The sequence below is a fragment of the Cryptomeria japonica genome, chromosome 7 (assembly GCF_030272615.1).
Source record: "Cryptomeria japonica chromosome 7, Sugi_1.0, whole genome shotgun sequence".
NCBI lineage: Eukaryota > Viridiplantae > Streptophyta > Pinopsida > Cupressales > Cupressaceae > Cryptomeria > Cryptomeria japonica.
Window position 1 is genome coordinate 94,569,485 of NC_081411.1, and position 6,129 is coordinate 94,575,613.

Below are 6,129 nucleotides of genomic sequence, written 5' to 3' on the forward strand. Positions count from 1 at the left end.
ATGATATACCGATCACTCTAGAAGGGAAGATTGATGTTGAAACTGGTCAAACAGATATGAATAAAATGTGGAAAAAGAAATCAGAAGAAGTGTCACAAGATGAACTGGTTTTTGCACCTAGTGTGGAAGTCTTTGAACCGACAAACTGAGCTTAGAAAAGCTTAGGGGGAACATATCGGTGAAATATTTTGAACCCCCAGTTTATATTAGTCAAGACCTTAACCGGTATATGTTACTTGTCAATCGGTAGAAGGCTCAAAAAGGTAAAAGGAAAAATTAGGGTTTGTGCCCTAATGGTGATGCATTTATTATGGTAGGTGGAAGCTTGTATCAAGTGTATTAATGTAATGATATACACAACGTCTCCCACCAAAGTTGAAGTTGAGGTAGATACAAGATAGAAGGAGTAGTCATCCTTGCTTCTCCCAGAATGTGTACTAGTGCTTCCTCAGGGGTCTGTGCACTTGGGTCAGACAAAAGTGATGGAAGTCCAAGACAATGCATAGGGAACCTCTCTAATTTGTGTAGAACTGCAGGGCCAATGTGATCCTAGAAAGATAAGTACAAATATAGAATCCTTTAAAAATTTAGCTATCTTACAAGCCAACCAATTCAAAAGTTGTAAAAAATAGGCTCATGTTATAGACGTGTAAACATCTATGAAAAAAATTTCTAACCATACCAAGACAGCACCCTCCTTCCCACAAAGTAGAATTCTTGGTCTGTAAACAAACAGAATGAGAGAAACATAGGGAAATCCAAGTAACTTGGCAAGATTGTGAGAACTGTCATTCAACGAATCTTTTTTATCACCCTTGGCCACTACCTAGAAGATCTCAAAAATATAATCACTGATTATTTTTAGATGTCCTTGTAAGCATGGAGCTATTATTGGGACAATAGCCTTGACTATATTGTTGCACCTCTATCGGTAATAGGAGTAATAGTAGATATACCTTCCAAGAAATCATGCTTCTCTACTTTCACAGAATCAAAATCTATGACAAAGTTATCACCACTAGTGTATACTTGAGGATATTTCTCACAGAAAGCATTAATTGAAGCTTATGTGCACAAATCTTTTAAATCAGTGCCACAATACCCCACAGAAGCTGCTGCTAATTCCATTCTTAATTCCTCTGGTAAAAGATTCTTTCACTTTCTTGCGTGGATCTTTAATATCTCAGCTCATGCTTTACAATCGGGTAAGGAAAATACAAATTCACGATCAAACTGACTAGGCTAGTGAAGAGCTCTATCAATAACATCAATCATGTTTGTCACTCCAATAAGCACTACTTGACCTCTAGAGTCTAGACCATCCATTAGAGAAAGAAGCGTAGATACAATAGAATTGTGAATTTGTTCTTGTTTACTAGACCTCACTTGGGCAAGACCATCTATTTCATCAAAAAATATCATGGATGGTTGTTTCCTTTGCGCTTCTTCAAAAATTAATTTCAGTTGTCGCTCAGCTTCCCCAACCCACTTGCTGAGCACATCATCTCCCTTTCGCATGTAAAAGTTTACTTTTTGTCCTACCTTGGAAGCTGCACATGCTAAAGTCCCTGCAATCAATGTTTTTCTAGTTCTTGGAGGACCACACAATAAGAATTGCCTTGGAGGAGAGATGTGATAATTTCCAAAGAAATCAGGATAGAGAAGAGGGGAAAAAGACATTTCTTTCAATGCATCAATGTTGTTAGAAAGCTCTCCAATATCATCAAAACTCACTGTTTCATCAACCTGCAAGGTTTGAATGTCAGGTCCACCTTTTGAACTAGGCTCAGTAGGTTGTTCACCTACACCTCCATAATGAAACGTATCACCTTGGTGTGCCCATCCAGATGCTGCAACTTTCAAACCCTAAGCAATCATGTTAATTCCGCCACAAACCCATTGCTGACCAAAGTTTCTATTTCCCACATGCCTCCATGATAATGAACCAATAAGACATTTTTCCATCATCAATTCTTTGTACATGAAGATGTTTTTCCGTCCTTGAGACACCTCGTCTCACGTCATGTGCATTTTATATTCCCATTCCTTTATGCGGTACTTTACATGGTGGAGATTGCAGTCATTGCATTTCTTCTTTTTTAGGAGAAAACTTCCTTGCCTCAGTGGGATTTCAAAGAGAATACCATCTCCTTCATTCTTGTTCTTTATCCTCCTCACCCTTTTCCATAACTTCAACTTCTTTATCTTCGTCTCCTCCATCCCCAACCTCCCCTTCATTTCTATCATCGTCCTCCTCTAAGCATTCCTGGTCTTTAGAATATTGAGAAGAATGTCAGATGGCTAACTTTCGAGGCCAAAGTCCTTTTTGCCATGGCAAAGATACAATATCTCTTGTCCTCTTCTCTTGCATTGGACTGGACTGCTCATCCTAACTAGGGTTATTCTCAACTTTAATAGTAGTTGGGCGATATGTTTATCTTTGCAGCCATTGATCCCCAAACCTATAATATTATGCAACAAAGTATTGGGCAAGAGAAGTTATATCTTCACAAAAAACAAAAAAAATAGAAATTGGAGAAAATCCTACCATCAGATTAGCATCCTCTATGTCTGTGTTATCTATTTCATAATCCTCTAAGTTGACATAATTTGTTCTCTTTCTTGTAGAAGGATGTGGATTTGACGTATGTGATTGCCAGTATAAGCAACTTCCGCATACAAATTTAATCATGAAAGATGCTTACATATTTAACAAGAATAGAAGAGAACTCTATTAGTTACATGCCTATTCATGTTATGTATCTAATTCGAAGGACCAATGGTTTTATGTACCTAAGAAAAGAAATCAAAATGATATAGAGGCTTTTACAAGAAAAATGAGAAATCAACAATGATCTACATAACAAAGCATAGAGTGATGGATGTATTGTAATAAACAAAATTCTCAACTATCCATGACTCAAAAAACACAGATCAATGATAAGGGAAGAAAATTTTCAAAGTAAAAATGATTTATTATTTAAATCAGCATACATTTTCATCTCTACCAAGTAAAATGCTGAAGAACACTAGCATACTGAACCTAAGAATAAATTAGAGTCAGTTTAAAACTTACATAAGAAAATGGTAGAGCTTTAGTACTAAAATTGACTAAGTTGTTGAGCATAGAAACTAAGATTGGTAATAGAAAATATAAAGCACATATTAGACAATTGCTGCAATGCATTAACTTCAACAAACTACAACTTTTGGAGGGAACCGCTAAAAGCCTTTTTCACCTCTCGTGAACTCGAAAGGCTGATCGACCTTCCCTTTTCACAATCCATATCTCTAAATTCCAAATAGATTATTAAATAAATACCTTATCATATATTATAAATGGAAACATGTATATAACTTGCAAAGATCATTAAGTGCTGCCAACATTACTGTAGCATATATATGCCTATAATTCTATCATATTCATAGATTTATGTTTGATCTAAATGTTGCTATAACAAAATAATTTTATGCTCTTACTTGGTTCTAACCTTAATTCTTTTTCTACATATCTTATTGATCATTTGATCTTTGATCTTTCCTACATTATTGTTGAATGATCAAGTTTAGTCAAAACAAATTTATAGATTTTGAACATTGAAATTATGATGCAACATTTACAAAAAGAAGGCAAGCCATCAATGGGGCATTCGTTGCATTCACATCATGATACTATGCTTAAGACTCTTGTGGACAATGATATCGTTCCTTGACATTAAGCTCCAACACTACCTTCCATTTTGAGTACACCCACAAAACTTTTCTTAATCTTTAATCAGAATAAAGTTTATACATTCTAAATGTTAAATTTATAATTTGTAATTTTTTATTTATATTGAAACTTAAACTTGATAAGCAATGAACTATCATTTTTATCCATGATGTGTAATGAACACCTTTTGAGCTCTACAATATTTTCCTTAAATTCAATAGTATGCATGTTTTTCAATAATATTTTTACAAATTTATTTATTCTTCTTAAATAAATAAATTGATTATTCCCTATTCTTCTAAAGGTCTTCAATTAATTAATTCCTCTAAATTCTTATATTCAGAAAATTTGTTGTGCTTTTGAAATTTGAACTTCTTTGGGTCTGCTAAGTCTTAAAGTTTTTTTGGGTTTTCAAAGTTTTTTCCAGTCCAAGTTTTTCAACTCTTCTACTAAGTAAACCAGCAGCTTACTGACATGTGATTAATAGGCCAGAATGCAATGGATTCTAGCCAAACTAAAATCTACACCCAATTCAGAACAAATAACCAAGATTTTTTTCTTCATTCTTCTTCATTCTTCCAAACTTTGACCTTGGATGTTAAGGAGCACATTCCCTTGATTCTATAAGAATTACCTCACCAATATCTTTCATCTAGAACCACCATCTTGGGACATTAGGGGAAAATTCACCTATAGATATGTAATCCAAGAAATTGTAATAATGTCCACCACTAACAAAGAATTTGGTTTACATTTAGATTATTTCTTTCTTCAATTAGCTACAAACACTGCATTGGTAGCAATAGTATTGACATGTCTTTACAATATGTGTTAATTAACTATGATATCAACTGAAGTTGTTAAGATTTAAGAATATAACAGTGAATGCCCTTGGAGCAGGGGATTATTCTACCCTATGTAATGCTGAAAAAATGTTATATATCTTATAAAATTCAAGTTCATGGACAATCAAATAACTTCATACAAGAAATCCACTAGTCCATTTATGTTATGTTGCATTGGACTATACAACCCTACCCCCTCCAAATTCATAAATAAGACCTCAGTTATATTCCATAACAAAACCTAAGCCATTGAAAAAATTAAAACCATCAATGGAACTATAGAGTACAAGTTGGAGCAATCACCAGAAGGTAAGTGTTCAATTCTTGTGGGTTTAGGTCTCCAGTGATAAACCCAAGCGAATTGAAAAGTGGATATACCCAGAGTTATACATCCTCTTGGTATTAAAAAAATAAAACAGAAGGGGTTTTTGCATACACTATACAACATCTAAATATGAGTTCCAAATACATATGAGTGATAAATCATAAACCCATACAAATAGAAAAAAGCTTATGACACAAGGAAACATCCTTTGGCAAAAGAGACTTTTTTCATTCTAAAACGCGTGCATTTTCGGATACATTAAAAAAATATATACAATTACCATAAAAATACGAGGATAAATATGGTGACAGACCGGGGCAAACTAAAACATTGCACACAAGGAGTGAAACACCATCATTTCTCTGCACGTCACTTGTTGGATTTGCCAGCCGCAATAAAAACAGAGACGCAATGTAAGAGATTGACTTACTTACACTTAAATAAGTTGTATTGTGTAGATTAGGTGTGGGCTGCAGCATTTCGGCAAGGCAAGATGCCGATACAAGGCACCTTTTCTTGAGCTTGGGACTATGGTCATGCTTATGATTGTCATGATATATCTACAGGTTATGGTTGAGATTCAGCCTCCTGCGCAGGGCTCTCTTTTGTGAATTCTTTTTCTTCTTCTATTTCTGTTTCTGTTACTCCCACTGCAGCTACAGACAACAACCTTTTTTCCTATTTTTTTTTTTTGTTCTTGTTAAGACATAACCTCTAACCCTCTATATTATTCCACGAAAAAGGCAGGAAAGAAGCTAGTTTCTTACATTAATTACCCTCTATATTATTGAATTCAATTAATTTTCATTGTTAATTTAATAATATTTATTTCTTTATAAATCTACAGGAAGGTAGGTGCTTCTTATTATTATTAATTTTAATATTAAGAGTATAAAAATGTTTAAGATATATATGATTAATATATAATTTTATATAATTTAATTTCAAAATATTTTACTTTAAAATCTTAAGAATTATCATTGTTTATTATTATATATATATATATATATATAAAGTTTAGATTATTTTATTTACTTGAGAATTATCACATTTAGAAGGTTATATATTTTTTATAATGTTATTGTATAAATTATATTAGTTCTCTTCGTACATGGAGAAAAATGAATAAAACTAGTTTTACAGTTGAATGGGTTGGAGAGGGAGAAAAGAATTGAAATGGGGAGGCCATCTTTATGGTAAGTTAAAGGGGATAAAAAGTTAATGTGGAAAATGGTTGGTAATGTTAA

At 33.4% G+C, this 6,129-nt stretch overlaps 1 pseudogene; it reads right to left on the reverse strand.

Moving 5' to 3' along the window:
• Positions 1–339: 339 nt before the first annotated feature.
• LOC131856472 (ATPase family AAA domain-containing protein At1g05910-like) lies at positions 340–5,361 on the reverse strand (annotated as a pseudogene).
• Between the last annotated feature and the right edge of the window lie 768 nt (positions 5,362–6,129).